Source organism: Trachurus trachurus, assembly GCF_905171665.1.
Source record: "Trachurus trachurus genome assembly, chromosome: 3".
NCBI lineage: Eukaryota > Metazoa > Chordata > Actinopteri > Carangiformes > Carangidae > Trachurus > Trachurus trachurus.
In genome coordinates this window covers 39,937,446-39,962,566 of record NC_139893.1, presented here as the reverse complement: position 1 = coordinate 39,962,566, position 25,121 = coordinate 39,937,446, and the positions used below count along the sequence as shown (strand labels likewise).

The following is a 25,121-nucleotide window of genomic DNA, read 5'->3' as shown; positions in this document are numbered from 1 at the left end:
GTCACAACTTGTCCACCAGAGCGTTTTGGAGTTGTTGGATTGTGTATTTGATGAGTTTGATGAGGGAAACCAAGAAATTCCATTAGCCTCCGTAGCGTAGCTCTGAGCAGCTCACGGCTCTGCTCCGCCGTTCTGAAAATAGCTTGCAACGAATCAAGTAACAAACCTACTCCTAAAACTATAGGGATTATGGCAAAGGGCCAATTTGCCAAAATGTTGAACTGTCCCTTTAACAGTCTAATGAAAAATATCAATCACCATTTTATATTAATGTCCTGTGAATTGAAAGCTGCTTAAATCAAATACTTATTTGCTGTGGTCCATCTTAATTAGCGCACATGATATTTAATTCCTGCCTCCACTGTCCATGTTAGACTTATCACTTCATCTTAAACTGTCAGAACAGACATAAAGGCGGTGACATCCCATCAGCTGGGATGATTTAATTAGAATCTTAAATTTGCTTTTATTCAACAGTGACTTTGTGACACCTCAAACTTTTCACTAATCCCTAAACTATACACCAGTGTCATCTGCATAACACCGCAAAACACACATTCATCATCTTAATTGTACCTATGCTGAGCACAGAAAGGACAGAGTAATAACTTCTTGGTAATAATACCAGATATTATGTTTGATGAAGAGGTGCCTACTATATTGACAGAGAATAGCCTGCTTTGATGTAAGGGCTTTCAGATAATCCCTGCAATAAGAATGAGATTCCCGTCCAAAGCTTAAGTCAGGTTCTAAAGATCACACTTATTTGGTAACAGTCAGCTGGTGAATTAGAGCAGCAAGCGGGTGGCAACGGTTCAGCAAGATCTTGAGACAGAGAGATCAGATAGAACATCCAGAGACCTGCTTGCTGACATTATTAAGGATGGACAGAACACAACACCATCTTAAGGCTGATTCTCTCACTAGAAGTTCTACAAAGCAAAGAGCCAGTGTAAACAATGTCAATCTGGACATAACTGCATCCAAAAGGTCAAAACGCTTGGATGAAAAATAGTTTTTTTTCCAGGGTTTATGGTTTGGAAAATCTACACAGTCAAAGTAGAAAACAAGGCAAGGGAGCCTCACCATTAACCATGACACTGAATTATTCATAGGCAGGGAAAGTACCTGTGGAGATAAGGGAGCTTTTGAAGTGTTCTGTGTTGACAACTAAGCCCCCTCCCCTTCACAGCCAGATATTAGAGTTAGTAAAAAAAAATAAAAAATAAAAACTTCAGGATGTCTTCCCATCAGCAGTGTCGCAAAGATGCTGGTTGTTCTTGACAACTGGTCTTACTGCGCCGTCAAAATAGTACTCAAACCGCAATGACCGGTGGATTGCACAACGGACCGACTGGCAAGAATCTGACATCTTGTCACAATACACCTCCCACAGCAACGCCACACCAAGGCTGAAAAATGTGATGAATCCAAAAGGAAACCAGGAGAGAGCTAGCTCCTTGTGGATACTCTGAATAAAGGTTATTGTTACTCTGATGTGTTTCACCCTTCATTTATTCAACAAACACTTTGGTGAACAAGATTTCCTGTGTGAACTCACAGACTCTGGTCTCTGACCCGAGGTATTTCTTCTTGTGAATGGCTCAACTATCAGCTAAATACAGCTGGTTACAGCAGCCCTATTAGACATGAATACATGCCTGAGAATAGACTCAACAGATTTCCCTGCTAAAGAAATTAAATTAACTTAATAGTTTCCTAAGCAGCAAAACATCACAGAAACTCACATGAAGCTGTCAGAGACAACACAATATATTCCTGTTCTTAACAACAGGTCATGTTGATATATGCTCATCTGTGATTAAAGGGGTTTAATACTGTCAAATAGGGACAGCCGGGGTAAGTATTGGCATGAAGGTTATTAGAGTTAACTTCATAATCAGAAACCTGGGAGGAAGGTTTCTGTCCATTACACTTGATGGGTTATTTAAACGAGAACTATAGCAATATAGTTTTAGGAGTAGGTTCGTTACCTTTAATTGTCGGTGCAAGCTATTTTTGAACGGCGGAGCAGAGCCGCAAGCAGCTCAGAGCTACACTACAGAGGCTCATGGGATTTCTTGGTTTCTAGGGCTGACCCAAAAAAATCGAAGCTTCGTTCGTTGCCATGGTAATCGATCATGAAGTCCTTGATCGATTCTTTTTTTCTTTTCTTTTTTCCTTTTTGACATCGGTTCTCATCGGCAATTGTTACATTGAAATGAGTAGGCTACTTGGCATCCTGGAAACCTGCCTGATACTGTTTTAGAGACATGCAGTGTTTGTTTGCCATACATCCATTATGTCCACCACATAAAATAAAATGACAGTGCATGTTTTCTTGTTCACTGTGATTCAGCATTAAGTCTATTTTTTTGCACATACAGCTCAAACTAAAGCGAGAAACTTATCAAGATCAAGTCACCACTACACATGAGAGCACTTGAAGTAAAATTAACATGGCAAAGATTCTGTGAAGGTTTAAATATGAATTTTCTTGCTGAAACTTTAAAACCAGGTCCAGATGGGACAATGAGGAAACTGTCAGGCCAGCTTGAAGATACACATCTAAATGGAGTGCTTAGAAGAGCTGGCCACTGTGCACAGTTTACACTTAAATGCCGGTGAGAGTCCTCCTGCACACTGGCTCTAACAAGATGTTTTTCTTTTAGTTTCTGTCCTCAACTGACATAAATGAAGAATTTGCCCCTCGTTAAAACTCGGGTGGGAAAAGTCGATGCATTAGAGAAAAATGTAAATCTCACAGATCCATGAGAGTTCTCAGCTGGTCTTTATTTCATCGTTGATATGACTGTTTCGAAAAAAAAGCAGCAGATAACTTGAGGTGGAGCACACACGCTGTGAAAGCGTCTGTAACAAAGCTCTGTGTCGTCTGTGACTGGTACAATCTCAAGAGTCCCTATGGAATATTTTTCCCATCCATCAATGTTACACTGAGGTTTTTCTTCTGGATCGAGGATGAAAAGACAGAGTGAATTGAATAAGTGCACTGGGTGAATTAAGACTCTCAGTCTCTTTTACTGAAATACTGACAGACAAATGAGGGGGAAGGAAGAGTTGTGAAAGGACAAGGCCTGGGGCTACAGAGCAGACAGTCCCTTGTCTAACACTGCTGGGTGTGTGTGTGTGTGTGTGTGTGTGTGTGTGTGTGTGTGTGTGTGTGTGTGTGTGTGTGTGTGTGTGTGTGTGTGTGTGTGTGTGTGTGTGTGTGTGTGTGTGTGTGTGTGTCTTTGTCTTTATGGGTCTGTGCATGTAGAACAGCATGAAATAAAGGCAGCTTCTCAAGTCTTTTGTGTATTGTTTATTCCATGTATCGCAACAAATTCTGGAGACATCCGTCTGTACATAATATATTCAGGGAGGCATATTCCTCCTCGTGACATTTAGAAATGTTAAAGTGGTTTAATCACGGAAACTTTTATTAAACTACCACTTGTAAATGGCTGACTTGTAATACGGCAATAAAAAGCAGCACATGGAACAGTGGTGTTACTGCTCCCGCCGAGAGTCAGGGCTCCGACTATGAGAAGACAGTGGGCCACTGCTGCCCCATGACTAATACACTGCACTACTGTTTGTGCCGTGGACAGTTGAGGTGCTGCCATGTAAGTGTCTAAGCAGAGAGAGGGCACGGACAACCATTAACCTCCGATAACTGCCAGCCTTCCTCCCAGCTGCTGCTTAAACAGAAGCCCAGTCAACAAAGCCAGCCTGGGATGCCATTGTCACTCTCACATGGTCGCTCTCCAGAATCGATGCCGCAGCGATCTGTTCCTGGGAGGCACGGGTGTCACATTCAAAAATTGATGAGTGTCAGGAGAAGGCGCCAATTTAGATTCCAATTCATCACCGATACAATGCCGCGCATTTTTTGGATCAATTACTGAACAATTAATTCTGCTATGGATGATTTTCTCTCTCTTTTTTTGCATGTCACATGGTTGGTAAATACTTCCATCTGGCTCCATCTTGCTTCTACGACCACAATAAGTATCTGACAATAAGTGCTGACGGTAAATGTATGGAAGCGAGGGGGTGGAGGAGGAGGATGGTGAAATGTCCCCGTTCAGCTGTGTGAGAAAACTAGACTGCATTTCGATGCTTTCAGATTTTTTCCTACTCGAGTACAGTACAGTAGAGCGTTGGTTGTTTGCTTGATCTTTTCACCAGCGTTCACTCCCACATTTCAACTCACATTAACCCTCGTCAATAATTCTTCTTTTTTTTTTAAGACAGCACAAACTCAGCTCTGTCTTCTCTTCTGCGTGGTCTTAGACCTCTGGAACAAGACTGCTGCTGTAAACAACCACAGTTTCCATTTTGCAAGAAAGAAAAACAACAAAACAAAACAGTCCAAGGGTCTTTAGGGAGCTGGTTTCGGGGGAGTTTTCCGCCTTATTTTGGGAGGTTTACATATCTACTGCAGCCACTACTTGGTCATCCATTAAAGGAAATGACAAGGCCACTTGCGCGTGCCCCCTTCGGAAACACAAGTCAGCTGGGTCAGAGCTCAAGTGCTCTGTCATGGTGAAAAGACCAGGAGCAGCCATTAGCTCGCTCTGCCTCTCAGATTGCCACTAATACCAACTCTTTTCATTCACTTCTCAATCTACTTCTTCTTTTCTACTTGCCTGTCTGCTTTCATTCTCTGCAAAAAACTGTCAATCTTCTTTTATGGAGCCTGCCACATTAAAATGCAAAGCAAACAGAGTTGACTGTCGAGACATTATATTCTCCTTTAATGTCAGGATCTAATCTATTTCCTGGCACTTTACAGTATCGTACAAGTAAAACTTAAGACCCCCTATTCCTACACAATGGAACAAGTGTTCTATCGCAACCGTGCCGTACTACACATTTGTATTTGGTCTGACATATTCACAGCCTGGAGGATCTCAATATTTCACTTTACTGCTAATAACACTAAAGCTGAATTTATGCTCCTGTGTTGAGTTGTTTCTGGTCCTGGTGTGGAAGCCTACGGCATGAGGAGCTGATTTATAGTTCAGCGTAGGATTTAACCTGTAGGTTGTTGCAGCACCGCTACCTCATGACACAGATGTGTTGTACATTATCACAATGTGTTGTGTGTGTATTATTATGCAGCCAATATAATTGAGTTTTCCCTTTTCAGCCCCCTCCTTTTTTTTTTTGAAGAAACAAAGCTGAATGTGGTTAGGAAGGCTTCCAGTGGAAATAGCATCTCAATACACATGAGTCTATTTGTTACTGTAAAGGAGCATTATGGAACATTTCCTCCACCCTGTCACGTGTTGTGTTTCCTATCAACAAGCATACGAACCCAAACCCAGCAATGGAAGATACAAATCACCAAGTACACCAGCTTGGAAAGCAATTGTTGTGTGCATGTAACTGCCCTGCATGTCGATACCGCAACATCTCAACACAAAGACATAAATCTGCCTTTAGCTGTTGAGTGAAACACTACCCGCCCATATTTTCCCAAACCAGTCAGGACAGTCCAATCCACTTATATTAAAGCCACAAGATTGCTTTCTCTGGCTGTTTAGACCGATGTTCACAGTGCAGATGTTTTTATAATGTGCAGTAAACATCACAGCAATGGCGCTGAAGAAGCAATCAATATCAACCGCCTGCAGCTACACAGTGTGATCTGTCCGGCGTCATTACCGGAGGTTGGGTTTTTTTGGTCCTATAATGGGTGGGTGTATGATTGCTGCAAGTGTTGCTTAATTTGCTTGTTTCTGATTAACTGCTTTCTCACGGTTTGCACACTCTTAAGATTGACATGAGTGTTTAATTTGAGATTCTCACGACTCTGTTGTGAATATTGCATAATGCAAAGTATGACATGAATTTTCCGTCCAAATAAGTCAATCTAGTTCCAGCACCTTGTCCGATTGATGGGAAAATGAACAGGGACGGATAATTACTTCCTGCGGCGTGATCAGATCAGTGGCTTGTCACTTGTGTCTAATTTGATCAGAAGAACTGACAAATGAGGTAAGTCTGAAAATGTTTTGATCGTATTCACAATTTGTAGTAAACAGTTTTCTGGAATAACCTGGTATGGTGCATCAACAATTCAGACCTCTTCCCTGAGTCTGTGCATTCTCTGCTGCTTTTTTATTTTATTTCTATTAATCAGACCTAATATATAATTGATACAGAAAGATGTTTTGAAGAAAACATGATTTCTACTCTGGCTGAAACTAACAATATTTACATTTGTATGTGGGTCAGTGACAAATGAGGGTTGGCAAGATGAGCAATTCAGAAATATCTTTAAAAGTTGTCTCACATTTGTTAAAATGTAGGCTATTCATGTTGGTTTTATGTCGTTTGAAGTGACATTTGAACCTTTTTTTTTAACAAAATAAGACTGAACGTCCCTGAGATGTCAAATGGTGTAACTACAAGAGAATAATAAATATTAATTTGAATGCATTTTGGAAATACTGAGAAGGACATATCCGAAAAACATTGCTTATTTTCTACATAATGTGACAAATGATGGACAATTTGTCAAGTAAACATAGTGTTGCATTGCAAAAATTAATTTAATTTATTCCACATTTGGGTGCAGATTTATTTTTCCTGTATATAGTCAGATTTCTATGAAAAAAAATACTGGTTACTGTGCGTTCACACCAAAAGCTTCCAAAGCGTCAAAAACGCCGGAAGTCAATTCATTTTCAATGAGAGCCTGGCGACACTGAGCGTCCAAAGCGTCAACAGGCGTCGCCGCGCTTCCAAAGTGTCCAAAGCTTCCAAAGCGTCACCAGACGAGAAGTTGAGCCAGGTTTAACTTTAGGGTAATTAGCTATGACGCGGTTCGGCGGCAACCGGCGGCAGCCTGTCAGAATAGAGATGTCCGTCGGCTGCCTTTTTTTTCCTTTTTTTTGTATTTGGGCTCCCCAATGACCAGCGCGATCGAACTTTGACGTCAGTCACGTGACAAGCGGCCAAAGCGGCTGAAAATATTTGCCGTTTTGGGAGCTGTCTTGTCTGACGCCCACCCTCGAGCGTTTTTGACGCTTTGGAAGCTTTTGGTGTGAACGCACAGTAAGCCTACTTGATATTGGGTTGCATCCAAGGGGGCAGTTGTCGGTCTGAGAAGTGAAGCTCACTTCCGCGTTCAAAAAACTGCAATCCCCTCGGATTCCTCTGGGGGCTGGTGTCAGAAGGGAGCATTCCCCATAGACCCCCATGTTAAAATCGCCGATTTTACATCCTCAGTAAACATGTTAAAAGCCTGGTGTCAGAACGTTTTTTTTTCTCAATCGATAGTTTCTACCCCCGCACACACTCTGAGGGGGGTGAATTTTTTTTTAACTCTACCGTTTTACTGTTATTAGGTTAAAACTCTGGCCAATAAGGGCGCGGAAACGTTGAGTGACAGGTCCGAGCAGCTCCGTGGACAGCTGCTTCGAGGCCAGTGGGCGGGTTCTCGGCCGGCCAATCCAACATGGCGCTGTCCAGGCCGCCATGTTGGAGTCACAAAAACGACTCCCCAAAACCAATGGGTGACGTCACGGACGCTACGTCCATTCTTTTTACAGTCTATGGTTGCATCCCATCATTGACCCATACTGTTATCTGCTATCTACTGAATAATTGTATTGTCAACATGTCAGAAAAAATTTTGAAATGAATTAAAGTCCCTGGAAAGTGAAATTGGAGTTTTGTTTCAAAATATATTAAAAGTGTTCGAAATGTATTGATAAAAACATGCAAAAATACTCATTTCTGTGCAGTGCTTAATTTTAGAGGTTAGGGTTTCACAGTTTCACTCTGCTTCAGTGGTCTTTGTTTTTAAGGGCAGGCTTACAGAGGGGGCGCCGTGACGCACTGGCGTCCCTACTTTCATAACTCCTCCCATGTGCACAGTAATATTATAAATACTTCAAGAATGCCAACGAGCGTCTGCTGCCACTACCCCTAGAGCTACCAGCGCTGCCGGAGCTACCAGTCCACTAGCATAGTCTCTGTCTTAATAAAATGTAATGCAGACTTATCAGGTCATTGTAAAACATTTATTTATTGTTGTAAATGTGGTGTTATTTGAACATAGTCTATACAGATCCCAGAGGCAGCGCTGCTCTTATGTGAAACATGAAGCTCCACTTTTAATTCAAACAAACTAATGAGACTGCCACAGTGGGACCAGCCGGAGCTCGGTGGCAAAACTCTAAAAGCCCAAACAGCCACAGTCCAGGTGAACCTCTGCAGCGTCCGTCCCACAGCTCACCGACACAGCAACGGCTACACCGGCAACAAAACTGAGGTCCCGCCGCCGTCAGCAGATGAATCTCTGCTTGCCCTGATAGCATTAGCTCGGCGGCTAGCGCTAGGCCCGAGTCCTGTGCTGACGGTGGCGGCCCTCATTGTTGTTGTGGTGTAGCCTTCAAGGCTCCCGCTGCTGTGGCGGTGAGCCGTGGGTCCGATGCTGCAGTGGCTCGGGCCATGGAGGCTCGGGGTGAACGGGGCTAGCCGCCGAGCTAACGGTTAGCGCCGGGCTAGTCGAGCTAACGCGCTAACGCCGGGCTATTAGCCGCCGAGCTAACGCTATCAGGGTAGCGGAGATTCGTGTGCCCCCAGCATATTTCCCTCACTGCTCAGTGTGTATCCGAGACATTCAGATAAGAGCTGGACTCAGGCTCAAGCTCAAACCCGTAGCTGCTCGGGTACGATGTGACAGTTAGCAGTAGGCCATTTGATTGACAGTTGAAACTTGACGAAGCTCAGCAAGTGGGCGGGGCTTATGTGCCTGCAGCAGACATCCAGAGCTGCGAGAACTGCCTCATTTAGTCATGATTTTAAAACCTAATTTCACCTACTAAACGAATTTTTCTAGCATCCAAAATTGGCAGGATGGTTAATAGGACATATGTCTGGGATGTGATTAACTCAGAAAACGAATCCAGTGTCACTTTTCAGGGACTTTAATAAATTTGTACTAAGAAAATGATAGTAGGTTGAATAGTCGCCCCATATATATAGGCTACAGTCCTCACTGCAGTCGTCCACGGTATGAATCCTGCATGGGGCGGCCCTTTACTGCATGTCATTCCCCCTCTCTCTGCCTCCCCTTTTCCTGTCTCTATCAACTGTACTATCCATTAAAGGCATAAAAACTCCAACAAATATACTTTAGGGGGAAAAAATGATAGAATTCCCCACAGGTGATGTATCCAAATTGATTGTTTGGCATTTGACCTACAATCCAAAGACCAATTATGTTCAGTCTAATATCACAGAAAAACTGATTTTTACAAGTAAGAAATGTAAAAACAATAGAAAGCCAATGACTAATCAGTTAATCTACAAATTGTTGGCTCTAATGCAATCTATTTGACTTTAGTTTGAGTACACCTCTCTAATAGTCAACCACTGTTTGAGATATTTACATACATCAACATATTATGGCATTTCTAACAAAGCACAACAGCAGCTCTCGTTTGCTTAGGTACACGAGTTTACAACAAGGACAGAGGAATCAGTGTGTTGGTTAGCAAAAAGAGCAACCGCACTACACAAAATGGTTGACAGTGGTCCAACTGTGGTTGCCAAGGGCAACTGGCCAACCATTGCTCTCCAACCTTGAGGGTCCTAATATGATATCCTGTAGATACATGCCAAAGACCGGCCGTTTTGTTCAAGACTGGCGAATTTTACGGGGATTCGTGGACGCCGGTGACACGGGGCTGAAACACTTCTGAAGTCTCCGTAAAAACATAAACCAGAATAAAAAACAAAAGTAGGAGATCCTGACAATGCAGCCAAAACATCCAACACTAGTTTCTCTAGTAATGTTTGCACTATCACAGCTGCACACAAGCACACATTGCCTAAGAAACTAGGCCCGTGATATTTACAGTACGGTTGCAGAGTCAAACGAATAAAGCCTGTAATCCCTGTAAACTCTCTATCCATGCACAGTAAAAGGGAAGTGGACATGGTCACTGTGAGCCTGAAATGACAACACTTCAGTGGTCTATAAACCCAAGCTGCTTTGATGTGAATATGTTTCAAGACATAAAACAATTCTATAAATCTGTTTCCATGTGCGCTCAGGCCTGTGTCTCACTGAGAGTGAATTACTTCTTAAAAACAGACGTATTGACGTCTGTATCGAAGTTCCAGTTGATCATGTGTTTCGTCTTTAGACTGCGGCTATTTTTTATTTTTTTTGTCATTTGTGGATGTTCTCCGGTTGACTCGTCGATATCACAAGTGAGGCATGTGTCAGGCCGGAGAGACAATGTTCCCCTTTGATTCCACAGGCGACAGTGGATCCTTGCAGCATGATTAGAGCAATGGGGACAGAGCCTCAGAACCACCCACTCACTGCCACCATGTTACAGTATTGATGTGCACTGAGGAAATCCCACACATCATCTTCACAGTCCTCTACCAAGACGACAACAACAACTCCACTCCACAATGTACATTTATAAAAGACCGTGACATTCCTGCAGATTGAAAGAAAAAAAAAGGAAGAAAAAGAAGAAGCTTACAGCATCTGATTTCTGTCAGGGAATTGAGAGCAGCAACAATTTTATACCATTTGTGCACAGCTCGCAGTGAAAAGATCAGCAGTGTCAGAAAACAACTGAAGCGGGAGTGATGAACAAGGTCGTGTTGCTTATGAGTGGGTGAATTAAGACTGTACTGAAAGCAATAGCGTGTTAAACATACTAATGCGATCTGACAGGGCTTCGGTGCTACGACAACAACAAAAACATTTCATCAATATCTGTCTTAAATTGACTCGTGATATCTGGGTTTGTTCTCTCTGAAAGCACAAGAGGACGATTCGTCAAAAAAAAGAAAACGGAGGCAAATGAGACAGCACTTCTGTGGCACCCGGGTTTGTGCAAGCGCTACAAAAGCTGACAATATCTTTAGAGCGTGTGTGGTGGAGAGTGGAGTGTAACCTGGGCTTGCATCCCAGGAAAAGATGGATCACCGGTCTCTGGCAAAGCAGCAACTGTGCAACAAGCACTCGGAGCTCTCTCCTCTGCTATAATTGGAAATTCGCTCGTGAGGAATCCAATCAATGCTATAAAAACTAAAGCAGAATTGCATACTCTTTGACCCGTGGTGTCACTTCACAGCGCACGGGGGGACATTGTCACATTTAGTCAACTTTATCAACCAAACGGTAACCCCTAGGAAACAAAGGAGCTCACACAACAGCTCACTGTAGAAGATTTACCTTGGTGGCTAAAGCCCAGGTATATCTGCGCTCCACAAGAAGCTGATCCAGAGGATGGATGGACGGATCAATACCGACTACAGAGGAGCAGATCCAGTTCACATCCTTTGTTTAGTCTACGGCATTTCAAGTAAACCACAAGCTGTCGGAGAAACACCTCGCTGCGCTTTGACATTTAAACAAGCTAATAAAACGGCAAAGGGCCGTTTTTAATTAATGATATCTTCAGACACGGTGAAGGGTCTGCGGGTGAAATGACATGTTTGCTGCAACATTAAAAAGCAACTTGTTTCCACTGCTGCTATTTCTGCAACATTTAAATACCCCCCAGGTGCCTCTTCAGCACTGCTGCTAGCTGCAGACTAAAACTCAACCTCAGCATTTGCTCTCTGATGGAGATGACAAATCCTGACCAACCCCTCCACAACTGTTCCATTTGACACCTCTCTCCATACACACACATACCTACATGAATACATAACAGACACACACACACTTAAAGGGATAGTTCATCATTTTGGCAAATTGGCCCATTAACATAATCCCTAGGTTCATTACCTTTAATTGTCGGTGCAAGCTATTTTTAGAACGGTGGAGCAGAGCCGTGAGCTGCTCAGAGCTACGCTACGGAGGCTCATGGGATTTCTAGGTTTCCCTCATCAAACACACAATCCAACAACTCCAAAACGCTCTGGTGGACAAGTTGTGACCTGCACATTCACCACGCTATGAGATAATAACAGAACGTTACGACAGAGTTGTTTTAGAGGGAAATACAGAGACTGCTTGCCAAAAAACAAACTGGCCCAACGAGAACGTGCATCAGAGATTTTGCATGAATTTACCTCGAAAACAACTCTGTCTCGTAATGTTCTGTTATTATCTCATTAACTCATTATCCCATGAGCCTCCGTAGCGTAGCTCTGAGCAGCTCACGGCTCTGTTCCACCGTTCTAAAAACAGCTTGCACCGACAATTAAAGATAACGAACCTACTCCTAAAACTATAGGGATTATGGCAAGGGGCCAATTTGCCAAAATGTTGAACTATCCCTTTAAGGCTTAGTGTGCAAATGTGTGCATTGGACTCTGTATTAGGCCTGTAATCTAAAACAGTCCTTTTCTTGACCCTCACAATACCAGTAAATAGACATTTGAACAAAATTATGTCTGAACAGTCATCTTATGAATTATTGGCAAAAAAAAAAAAAAAAGATTTCTCTCAACATTTTTATTCAACAATTCCTCCTTTTTAATGTCTTCCTGTTAAATGCAGCTGACTGTGCAGAGTAGCAAGTAGAAGAAAATCTGTTGTACGCATTACTGGCTGCTATCTGGAAGTCAGATCATGTATGTAATGCTGTTTTTCTGCAGACTCTCAAGTGCCTGGATGTCGGAGCTTCCCACCAGCGCTTTAACAAGCCCAACCCCCACCACTTTAGGTGGACCACTTCAAATAAATCTCAACCATGGGGAAACACTGTGTGATGTTTTTCAGCTACAAAGATTCTCCATCTCCTCGCAATCTGTGAAACGACACCGACCACATTATAAGACTTAACACCAGCTCACAAAAGGGACTCGAGGAAGGCGTGCGCGTTCTCATTTTGCAGGTCTATTATTATTTCTTTGCCAAAGTAGAAACCAAGAATGCAAGTGCACATGGGGATATGCGTTCATAAATGGCTTCATTCAAGTGATTTTAAGGTACTTAAAAAGGATGTAGTCCAAATCCTTTCTTAGTTTGCCATCAGCTGGTGTGTGCCCATGAGATGACGGGAGACTTACAAAGCCCAAAATAATCCCCTTGTTCTGGACTAATCTGATGCCCCAGACCTCTAAACAAACACTGTTAAATTCTCGTCTTCCACGCCGGTTCTTGGACGTCCAATGCGTAATACGCTTTTAGCGGTGAAAGGCTGGCTGAAATTCAAACTCATTTTTCACAGTTTTTGCAGGTTCTTGGATTATAATAGGACCTTCTAGTCACACATTGTTAAATATACATTCAGTTTAAGTAAAGGCCACCAGTTCATCACATACATTGACAATTGGCTTTCTCAAAAAATCACATCTGGTGAACGAGAAAAGGGATTTCCTCAAGTAGCATTGAGCTTAACCACTCATCCAATCATTGGGCAAATTGACTCATCTCTGACTACTATAAAATGACATGTTATTGTGTGGAGCTTCCATTTTACAAATGATAGATTTTATAAATGTATCTTATGTGCTATAAAAAAAAGTATCCTTTCAATGATTACAACAAATTACCACTGAATGAGGTTATCAAAGAGAAAGGCTTGAATCTACTCACTGCTCTTAAAACCAAAATATATTTTTCTGGCATGGTTGTGTAAAAATGATGAAATGGTTCAAATACTGTGATCAAAAAATACACTTTTATTCACAGGAAAGAGGCTTTGAATACACCAACTGTACCTTTTGTGGTTGTTGTTTTTCACTGCCATTGACATACTTCCTGTAGTCAGACTACATTGACTGTATACCAAGTCTTCACTTTGTCAAAGCTATCAGCTGATGCTAATGGTTGGACTGCTCAATGTACAAAGAACTTCCAACATGCTGCAAATACTCGGAGCAAATTAGCCACATTTAATGCATGACTGAAACAAAGTGGATAATCAGGACAGTGAAGTGTTGCTACAACTGTGTGTAGGAGGTATTCATGTAATATTTTACACCTGCATGTTGTGGTTTTCTTTCATTAGTGTCGACAGTTAAGAATTTTTTCCACGTAGAACAGTGGCCAGGATTAGTACTATAAATGCCTTTTTAGGTATATAATACCAGAGCTCAGTAGTGGACACAGCTAATATGGCCAATACATTTGCTTAGTTCTTATATTTGAATATGACTGAATTTTCTGTTTCACAAACTGTGCTGACATAGTCTGCCATACGTCCCTGTGAGTTAATGCTAGCGGCTGGTCCATTCACTTGGTCAAGCCAGATGGAGAGCATACAAGTTGCATTATAAGCTCTGAGCAGTTGCACAAGTACAATATGCAACACAATATGCAACTGTGCATTACGAACAATAACCAACAATCCTCAAAACCTACAAAGCCAAAAACAATTCTATCTCACACACTACCATCTAAATGTCATACTTAAACCCCCATTTTGCCCATGCAAACATCACAACTTTAACTTTCTCTATTAACAAGTCGATCTTCTGGGTTACAGATTTAGAAACCCTACTGCAGCATGTTAAATTTTCAAATTCCAGTTAATAAAATGTCTAATTATTATGACAGATCTTGACTAACTGACATTAACCTGCAATAGAGTACTGGGCTGCAGGAAACATGGCCAGTTTCTCATGTGGTACTGTTACACTCCATGGAGCAGCACAGGGGTTAGCCCAAAGTGGTCTTGTAAAAGGGAAAAAAAAGTGCTTAAATTGAATGACTCACTTCACTGGGATTGGACAGCCCCAACCACACGAGCCAACAAAAAGAAACTGACTAATCTGGAGAGAAGGGTCCCAAAATGTTTTTCCTATCAGAGATCTATGAGGCTTATGAAACCACAGTACGTCGTTTCATGAGATCCTGTCCCCTTTAAATTCCATTAGAGGAGACTTTATTGTACATGTAAGGTGTTCCTGAGGAGGTGTGACACCTTATCATACTCACACTGTTGTTACAGTTACACCACTGTGGTAGAAATGAAGCACGAGGGTCACACGCGGTGTCACATTCTGGTGAAACCTCAAGAGCTGCACGTTAGTGGAGAAACCTTTCATTTTCTGTTTCCACTGAGAACCTCAAAACCCCACTCACACTCTCTCACTCATCTGGGTTTTGTTCCTGAACCCAATTCTGAACCAGACGGCGCGTTCAGACCGAAAAAAGTAACAGGTTCTGAACCTGAAAAGTCGGTTCTCAAGGGAACTAAAACATAGTTGGTTCTTTCCTGTGAACCGTGACATCATCGGTGGGCATGTATTATTCTAGGCTGTGAAGATGAGCAGGAAGGGGGAGAAGGCAGTGACTGACAACCTGGAGAAAAATAATTTGCAGTGGTAAAGGGAAACAAAATGTTTGGTGGTGATCTGGGCATCGACAGAATTTCAAGAAAAGCTAGAAAGCAGTACAAGAAAAAAAAAGTTGCATGAATTTCCCTTTGGGACTTAAAGTAAAGTGATTCTCATATTTGAATTTGGGGAAGAGATGGTCAAAGCTGGGTTCACTCCAACACCAGAACAAATAATTAATAAACTAAAAAAAAAAAAACTGAAGAAGGGTTACAGACACAGCAAAAAAGCAAATACTTTGCAACTGTTGTGTTTACTTCCACCAGAGTAATGCAGAGTAACGTCCTCCCACTTTGGTTCAACTTAAACTGGTGTGAACGCTGCTGGTTCAACAGAGAACACCGAGGTTCTGAGGCTCCAGAACCAGACCCCCCCCCCCTCTCCCCCATACACACACAGCCCCGGGGGTCCCCTAGTACCCGAGCCTGGGAAACACTGTGCGCTCCACTGAAGGAATCTGCAGCTTTAACTCTGCACATTTTTGTTGCTTCTAATTGAACTTTCCACCTATATGAGTGGAGGCTGGCAGGCGAGGGGCTGCTCCGCTGACCGTTACTACCCCAGCACTGGAGCTATTTACCCCCGGTGCTCCGACGTTACTCGGTGTTAAGAGCACGTTGAGTTAGCCTTTCGCTGTTTACACGTTAGTTGAACTTCAAGGAGCTAACAGCGCTAACTTAGCTCGGGGGGGTAATGAGCTAATCTGACTTGTACGCTAGCAGGCAGAGTGAAACAATGAGCTCAGAGTGCAGTCAGGCTTGGCTAGCTCCTTGCTGCTGCTGCATGCTGTGTGGCTACAACACGGTGTGGAGCTAGCCAGCCCGCTCTGCCTCTGCCTCTGCCTCTGCACGGGAGGGCTGACGTTAAATGGCTCATGAGCCGCTGCATTATCAACAATAAGAGACAAGAAGAGGGAAAATACACTAACTTACCGACTTAGCTAGTCACTCTTATTCCAAACCCCGCTCTGTCCATGGTGGTGTGCGCTCCATAAAAAAGAAAACAAGCTCAAATCAGAGTAATGGGCTTGAATCACAATAAAAACCTCTTCAAAAAAATGTGAAGCACTAGAAACCAGTGGCAGCGCACTCCCCAAGACATCCAACACAAGAGAGGAGGGGAGGCCAGCGATTCACTGGACTTCTGCCATCACACTTCGAGATACCGTCCACATCGAAAACAACCGAGTCCCGAGCGCATTTTGTTTTTTTATATCGGTGCGGTCTCGAAACCCGACACAAGTCCACAGTCCTCTCCTTGTGGCAATTAATCCCACAGCGAAGAGCAGCTTCCCATCCAGGTTAATTCCTCCGTATTCGCCGTTTCTAGATACAGCGCCGTGGTGGTTCTTCGTGTGGGAACTGATACAATGTAGCCAAGCAGTAGCAGCGGGAGCGGCCAGGAAATCCAGGACAAGCGGTTCCAGTCGGATTGAACTGTCACACTCCACGGAGCCCGGGCTAAAGACGTGGAACTGGATTAACCGCACTGAATGGACTGTGATTTGGTTTTGTTTGTTCTCCACGAGGAGCATCCAGCAGGCGGGCAGCCCGCATGTCAGGATGAGTGGGGTCTTGTAGCTGGTGGCCCCGGGCAGGGTCACAGCCAGGCTTTTACAAATACTGACACACATTTAATGACCTTTACCATTCATTAAACATTAATAGAGATGAAATAACTACAATGCACATAGAATTACACAATATGAACATTAACAGGAAGTGAACTGCAAAAGCAGAAACACAAAATGGTAAGTAAATAGAAAAAAGCACCATAATACCTACAATGTAGACACACACAACATCCATCCACTGCCTCTCAAAAAAGTAACATAAGAATCATGTCTAAGAGCCACATTGACCTCGAGGATGAGGATCTCTGTATCATTATCCTTGACTCAGATATCTTCCATTTACTGAGCTGAGTGGTCTTGTTTCTTCTTTTTTCACAAGATTGCATCACATCTTTGATCAATTCACCAATAGGTGGTTTATTTGTGCTTCTCTCTTTAAGAGATATTAGCCTATTTTCTTGGAAAACATATATGTAGTTACACATTAAAAATCAAATCAAATCAACATTTATATAGCACTTTTACAGCATCTTAAGTGATGATCAAAGTGCTTTACATTAAATAAAAACTAAAACTTAAGAACACAGCAAGACAAACATAGACATAGTATTAAAACATTGAACAATAACAAAATCAATACAATCATGTTAAAACAGGAAGATGTCACAGCATCACTTAAAAGCCATTCTAAATAATAAAAAAAAAACATTTTAAAATTGGACTTTAAAAGCGGCAGGTCATTGATGGCTCGCAATGTTGGGGCTAAAGTGTTCCGGCGCTAAGAGTGGCCACGGTAAAAGCCTGATCGGCGAGTCATGGGGACTTCCAAAATTGGCTATTTTTACAGCTATTAATATCTTAATGGTATGAATGTATGTTACATATTCCATGTTCAAGTGAAACCAACTGCAGTCATAAACTTTGGTAATCTGTAAATAAAAACACTCATTTATCACCGTGTAACTCAATCAGTTTTTAATAGGTGTAGCTACATTTTGATAAGTCATTGATAATTGGCTTTTGGTCCAGTTTTCCACAGACCTTTTCCAGAAGGGAAGTGGTTGAACGGTCCACTGGGGCAGTCTTTCTGCTGAACCAAAGAGCTCATCTAAGAAGATAAATCGAGTGTCATGCTGGAGGAGGATGAACACCAGCCAGCAGGATTTGTCAAAACCTGGCAACCCAAACACTAGTCTTATTAATGGCTTATAATTGATAAAGCTGTTGGTAAAGAAAAAAAAATTGAAGATAGAGAACCATTTGAAAGATGTTGGTAAAAAGCTGTAATGTAATAAACACTCCATTTAGATGAATCTCTTATTATGAACAATAAAGGAAATGTTTTTTTTTCTACTTATTGATATCATCTGCAAATAATTGCTAGTTTCTTTCAGCCACATCAAATGTGCATGTTGTTTAATGTCAACACATTTAAATCTCTTGATTACACAAAAGAAAACAATAATGCAGTCAAAACTTGATCTTCACGCTTCAGGGTAAATTGAACACGTTACCTCTGTGAGTGCCTACAAGCCCTGTTCTAATTCCACTGAACTGAATCTATTAACAAACAACCGAGAGGGAGATTCTCAAAAAACATTGAGCGAGAAATTGAAAAAAGAAAAAAAGATTCCACCAATAAGACCTTTTCAGATATGTCACATTTCCAGCTCTCACAGCGCTGTGGATAACCTTTCATGTTATCCAGCTTCAAACACCGTGAAGGCTTTAAGTCGTTGTCTCTCTCAGCGCTGGTTTCCCAGGCAACAAGAATATGATAATGTTGCCTTTGACATGACAGAAGGAATCATCTCGCTAACAAACAGAGACAACAGGCACAGGGAGGGCTGGGGGAGGAGGCGGGTGGTGGTGGTGGGGGGGGGGGGGGGGGGGTTGAATTAATGGACTCATTTTCACACAGAGGGAAAAGCAGCAGCAGCAGCTACTCACCATCCTCCATCCATCCTCCATCTTTCTCTATTGCCTCCGATGCATTCCTGCTGGCAGGCACACTCATGCATTCCCAAGGGAGCAGCCAGCCTCCATTGGAAAGCTAAATAACAGTCAGTGGTCGGTGGGGACTGGAGGGGACAGATTTCTGATGATGACTGCCCTTCAAGGCTGAGGCTCCAAACCCAGCACTCTGTAGCTGCTGAGCGTCACACCAACTAAAACCTGAAATGAACAAGCTGTGTGGACGCCATGTGTTTTCCATCAGTGAAAAGGGGCTAATCAGCCAGCCATGTGGAATCACAGAGGGGCTGGCTTGATTTGTGTGATCATCTTTCCATTACTCTATAAAAAAAAAGCTGTAAAGCCATGAAACCCCTCTAAAAGGGACTCGCTCTTTAGCGTGTCTGATTTAAAGATTTGTGTCGACTGACAGCACTGCTGCGAATTCATCAAAGGCAGTGACATAAATACAGTAGAATTAAGTGATACAAAATTACATAATAACTAACTCAAGGACAAACAATGCAGCAGGATACAGCAAGTTGTTGTGTTTTTTTTTTGTTTTTTTTTACCATGGCCCAGTTCATTTCCATTGGCAATACTGAGGTGACACGACACCCACTGAATGATTGCACAGGCAGGAGTTTGAGTTAGATTTCTGCTAATGCATCACATCTACCTGGAACAGCTGTTTATGTGTTCCTTCCAGTTTTCAGCCACACCAGTGATGATTCTGTAGGGATGACTGTGTCAGTCTGTTGGTCAGTTAACCACTTTGTTCCAGACTGAAATGCTTTCATTATTGGATCAGATTTCCATTCAGTTTTTACAGTTTTAGTCCTGACAGGGTGAATCTTTGTGGTTGGTGACCACTTAACTGCCACAGACTTTTTTGCTTGTGTCTGTAAAGGGGAACTATGCAAGTCCACTCGCTTTTCTGCTGTTTTGCTAACCCTCCTCCTGGCCATGTGCATTTGTTTTCAACAAAGCCGGCGAGAAAGCAATCCATAGAGTGGTGGATAACGTTATTTATTATATATGATGTACGACATGTATATTTGTGTAGTCTTATCTGTCATAAACAGGTTACGGGGCACATTTGTGTCGTGGTGCCGCCGAGACGAAAGGGGGGACACCGGGTCGGAGGCTCTGATGTTGCAAGGTTGGTTTTTAGAGAGACGCTAGGTGGAAGGCAGAGAGCCGCCATTCTCAAGTTACAAATTGTTTATTTAACCATCACAATCACTTGGAAGCTGTTTAGTGAAGGTAACATTTTGCATAGTTAAGGTAAACATTCCTGCATAGTTCCTCTTTAATGTCTCAAAAATTGAATGTGCTGAAATGAAACCTGTTGTAGACTTTCCTGGTCCCCAGTGGATGGACCTCAGCGCCTCTGGGTATCCTGCAGCTTTTCCTCTTGCGGCACAATGCAGCTGTTCATTTGTTTGATTTGTTTTTGATTGAAATGTCTCAACCAATGCTGGGTGGATTAACACAAAACTTGCTAGATAAATCCAATGACTCACTATGTCTCAATAACAGTAATAACTTTGATGACCCCTTAACTTTTACATAGTTTGCTTTATGATAAATTGCCTGCAAGACTAATCACATCCCCATCAGCCTCAGTTGTGCTTTGTTCAGCACTAATCAGAGGATGTTAGCATGCCAAAGAGGCTGAACCTTAGTGAACATTATCCTTGAATAACATTAGCATTTTAGCATTGTGACTATAAGCATGTTAGCATGTAGCTCAAAGCACAGTTGATATGCTAACTATAGTGCATCACAATTACCCTTAGACATCAATTAGTGATACATGCTGATTGCTGGTAAGTGTCTGAAATTCACAGCTCACTATTGAGTCACTTATCGTGTCTCTACCACACCATGTAGGGAGTAGTGAATTAGCGAAAGGAGATTTAGATGGACAGGGAGAAGACCCTGTGGTCTGATTGTCTCGCACCAGCCAAGGTCATCGACCATTAGTGCTTAATGGAAGGGAGTCATGAGACAACAACATGCATTAAGCTTAAGAGAAATCCGTTTTCTTGAAGGAGAGATCAGCCACGAGCCAAGAATTAATCAACAATGAACGGTGACGTCAAGGAAGTAATATTGACTCCATTTTGCTGAGGAGATTATTTCAAAGCCATGTTGTTGAATTACCCTCACCAGACCAGACATGTTATTTGAATATTGCACGAAAAAGCAAAATCAAAAGCAGGAATAACAAGGGATTTACGGATCATTAAAGATGTATCAATCCGTGTTTCTTCCTGACACATGTTTCATGTTCATCATCTTGCAATAATTAGATCAAGTAAAAAGTAATTATGTTTTTTTTTCTCTTCCAATCCATATTCTAAATTTGTATGAAACATCTTATTTGGGGCAAACTTAGATTGTGACCCGGTTAGTCGAGCAGAAATCATACAACAGTCATGAGGCTTTCTTTCTGGATGTAGCATTTATTCTTAGTATAGATGTTGTGAGGTATTTTTTCTGACAATTTTTCTCTTTTGCTTTCCTCTCCAGATTAAAACCATGTTGCCAAATATCTACCCATTTGTCACATCATTACATTTCAACAGTCACAAGAATAAGAGCATATTTTTTTGAGCCTGTGGCAAAAAAGGAGCTTGCATTTATTGTCTATCATATAGCAATATGCTAATAGTTAATCCAGAGTAATCATGTTATGTATCAGTTACAGTGCCTGCTCCTAAGAAAACAGAAGCCTGGAAGGGACTATTTTACATATTTAAGAGACTAAAGCTTGAAAATCACTGTGTTGAGAGATTTACCCCTCCTGACAGAAGAGGCCTCGAAGACAGCTATCATCTGAACTGTATTCAGTGTGGCATCATGCGCGTTAACAAGCTCTGAGAAACTGTGAAGACGTCCTGGTGGGGGGCTTTCCACGGACAAGAATTATACCATAATAAGAAGAACACACAGGCGTAGCTTCCATTTCCCTGTTTCTGTCTCTGTGGGTTTCATTTAGGAAATTGATGTGGCCATAATTTTAAATATCCGCCGCTACATTTGTGTTGTTGCAGGTACAATTGTCATTCGGCAAGGTCAACAGGTCACGGACTAAATTGATCTCTTATCAGCGGATCTTTACAAATGGCAGTGAGTGAAAGCTATTTGTGATGGAAAATCCATTTTTAATTGAATTTATGCATCTGCTCTCCTTTAGAGGGCTCACAATCATTTTCCCGACATGACACAATTCTTTTTTCTCTCTTTTTTTTAAAGTCAGTTTGGTCTTGTACTGTGAAGATTTACTGATGTCTGCACAACACAGATTTGATAGCATGTTGTGTGTGGAAATAAGTGGGTGAGACTTGATAATACAATCTGTAATTTACAGTGTAATTGTATGAATCTAGTTTTAACAAAATACCAACTGGTCTTACGTCCTGTCACAAAAACAGAGTGAATTTCTTTTTTTTTTTTTTGAAAAATGGGGGAACATACTGTATTACTGTTGTTTTTTGTAAATAACTGCAGGGTAAATACTTGTGTGGAAGGGTGCTACAATAGTAACATTTGGTTGGAATGTTGTTAACAACACTGATATTGAGGGGGAGCCCACAGAGTTATTATGGCTTTGCACATTTCAGTTATAATATGCTCTCCTAATTATAGGGTTCTCCAAGGAAGGTCTGAGAAAAGGGGTATGTATTTTAGAATAATGAGAGACCTGTCAATCACTTATGAGGTACAACAATATAACTATAGGGGACACAATGCATTGGCAATTTAGCCTGCCACAGCTTATATTGTTTGAATTGAGCACAGTGTAGCTGCTAGTTTGTCCAAAACTCAACACTCATACAACCATAACAGATTCTGTATTGTTTGAAAGCTCAGAGTCTCCTGACTGTGCCCAATGCAGAGCATTTTAAATCCCCATATCACTACAGCAGCTGCTGACAGACTTGTGGTTATGGTAAGCGTTTTCCACAGAAAAGGTGTTACTACAGGCATATGTTCTTTTTTAAATGCCAACAAATCAGCAAGACTGACGAACAAACAAAAAAACCCATCACATCCATGTTTGTGTCTCATTTGGGCTGTAACAGTTTTAAAGCAGATGACGGATGCTACTCTGATTAAAGGGTAGAAGAACAGAAACATAATGGGTCTGTGCACAAATATATAACAGAGTCATCATATAACAAGTTAATGTTGGAACAGGATGTTTGTTTCCCCAAGAATATGAAGCCAGAAGAAATAATTAAAGAATAATTAAGAAATCACTGTTCTCCCTCTCTACTCTGCAACTATACAGCAACGATACACTTTCCTCCATGGTGTCAACCTGTTACTCAATACTCTCATTTTTTTTTAAATCGTACCTGCATTGAAGTACCAGATCCAAGAAGAAGTCATTTACTGGTTTGTGATTTATATGATAATTTACACTGTAAAATTCCAGGCTATATTATAAAACTTAACATTTACTGTAGCCCACGCCTCAAAGGCTGCCTGTGAACTGAGAACAGAAGCATCCCAGTCTCAGATCTCTCTCTTCTACTCTGCACTTGCTCCAAGCCACCATCAGACACAGTACAAAGCACAGGCAGGGATTAATCCTGCTCTACGCTGACGTTGTGTGATACTTATATTCCATACATCAAGGTTACATATTAAACGTTGATGTGACCAGGAGAGTGCAGAGATTAATTCAGGTTGGTTTGGACAGCTGTGTCTCAGGAGGCGAAGGGGTTGGTCTGCTAATCCAAGGGTCAGGAGGTTTGATTCCCAGATGACACGGAGCCCCAAATTGCCCCATCAGTGTGTGAGTGACAGAAAAAATGCTGTATGAATGTGTGTGTGAAGGGGTGGACATGGCCCGTAGTGTAAACAGCGCTTTGAGGCGTCAATAAGACGTGAATAGCACATCTTATTTACCATTTGGTGAAAACACAGAGGCACAGCGTGGCCGAGGTCCTGAGACGTTGACTACTGCTGATCTCACGTGTCAAATTGTCTTTAACAAACCGATATCCTTTTCTAAATATTTCCTTTGTGCATCCACACCGGCTCTGCTCTGTGACAGATTATGAGATGGATGAGCTGCAAGCCGGTCCCAGGTTGTATTGTTCCCCCCGCCCGCCGCCACCTCTTCTAAAGTGCTCCAAAGCCTAATTCATCTTCCAGGCCTGTGGGGTTGGGTGGGGGGAGGATGGGACCCTGTGCCCTCAGTCCAATCAGTCTCTCAGCAAGCACACAAAGGTCCTGCTGCTTCTACAACTGGAAACTTGGCTTGATGGTGAGGGGGGCATACTCTTGGACTGGAGTCAATTGCATTTCCTTGCAATCAGGAAATTCAGCTGGGCATCTTTTTCAGTCCAAACTACGAATAAAACACATTACTGTTTTTTTTTTATGTGTAATTTAATTTAAAGCCTTAGCTAACTGGTTGAAAGTTGGATGGCAGAAATTTTAGTTTGGGGTTCTTCCTCCTGAAACAGGTGGTGCTCAAAATTGGATGACGCCCCGCGTGTTATACTGCTTCATCTACTCTGATTAGTTCCTCTCCCCTATCACCAGCATCATTAACAGCAGGGTGGCTGGTTTGTGATGTAGCAGAGGAAGCCTCAGGCACACTGATCAGTCAGAAAAACACCACTGATAGTCAGCTGCTGTCATTTCAAGTTTTGACGTTTTAGGAAAAAAAAATAATATTCACTTTCTGGTGGAAACTTAGAAGAGAAGACTGATACTGCTCTCATGTCCGTCAGATATGAAGCTGCAACACAAGTTTAGCACAAAGACCTGCTGACCCAGCTCTGTTCAAAGGTAACACAATCCAGTTACCACAACCTCTGAACCTCAGATTCAACTTATAGTTCTCATTTGTGTAATTCATCGAAAATAATAAATAAAAAACTAAACATTGTGCAGTTTTACAGGGGTTATGTACAAGACGATTTCTTGGCGCTAATAGTGACATAATCCCAGTATATTGGAGAATCATCATTTCCTCACTTGGGTTTTTCTATGTAGTCAACAGATATGGAGATATAATGAGTTAATGTGTGAGCTTTAAAGGTGCTGCTAATAAAACATATCGATTATCAATCAATCAATAACATGGATCAATCAACAAGCAGCCATGGTGGAGTAGAGCAGCAGGAAAATGATAGAGGGGATGTCTTGAATAAATAAATGAATAAAATGATAAAAAGGAAGAAACTAGATTTATATTTATATTCTTCAAGAATGTAAGTATCTATATAAATGATTTAAAGCCCTACAAAAACATTATGTAGCTGTCTGGGAGAGAATAAGA

At 41.9% G+C, this 25,121-nt stretch overlaps 1 protein-coding gene across 3 annotated transcripts in view; it reads right to left on the bottom strand.

The window, feature by feature from the left end:
* The window catches only part of znf609b (zinc finger protein 609b), a 97,016-nt gene extending 80,382 nt beyond the window's left edge, over window positions 1-16,634 (bottom strand). For all 3 annotated transcript variants that reach the window (XM_083993601.1, XM_083993603.1, XM_083993602.1), the window contains exon 1: window positions 16,218-16,634. The gene's annotated coding sequence lies outside the window, so the exon portion shown is untranslated. The remainder of the gene's footprint in view (window positions 1-16,217) is intronic.
* Window positions 16,635-25,121: the final 8,487 nt, after the last annotated feature.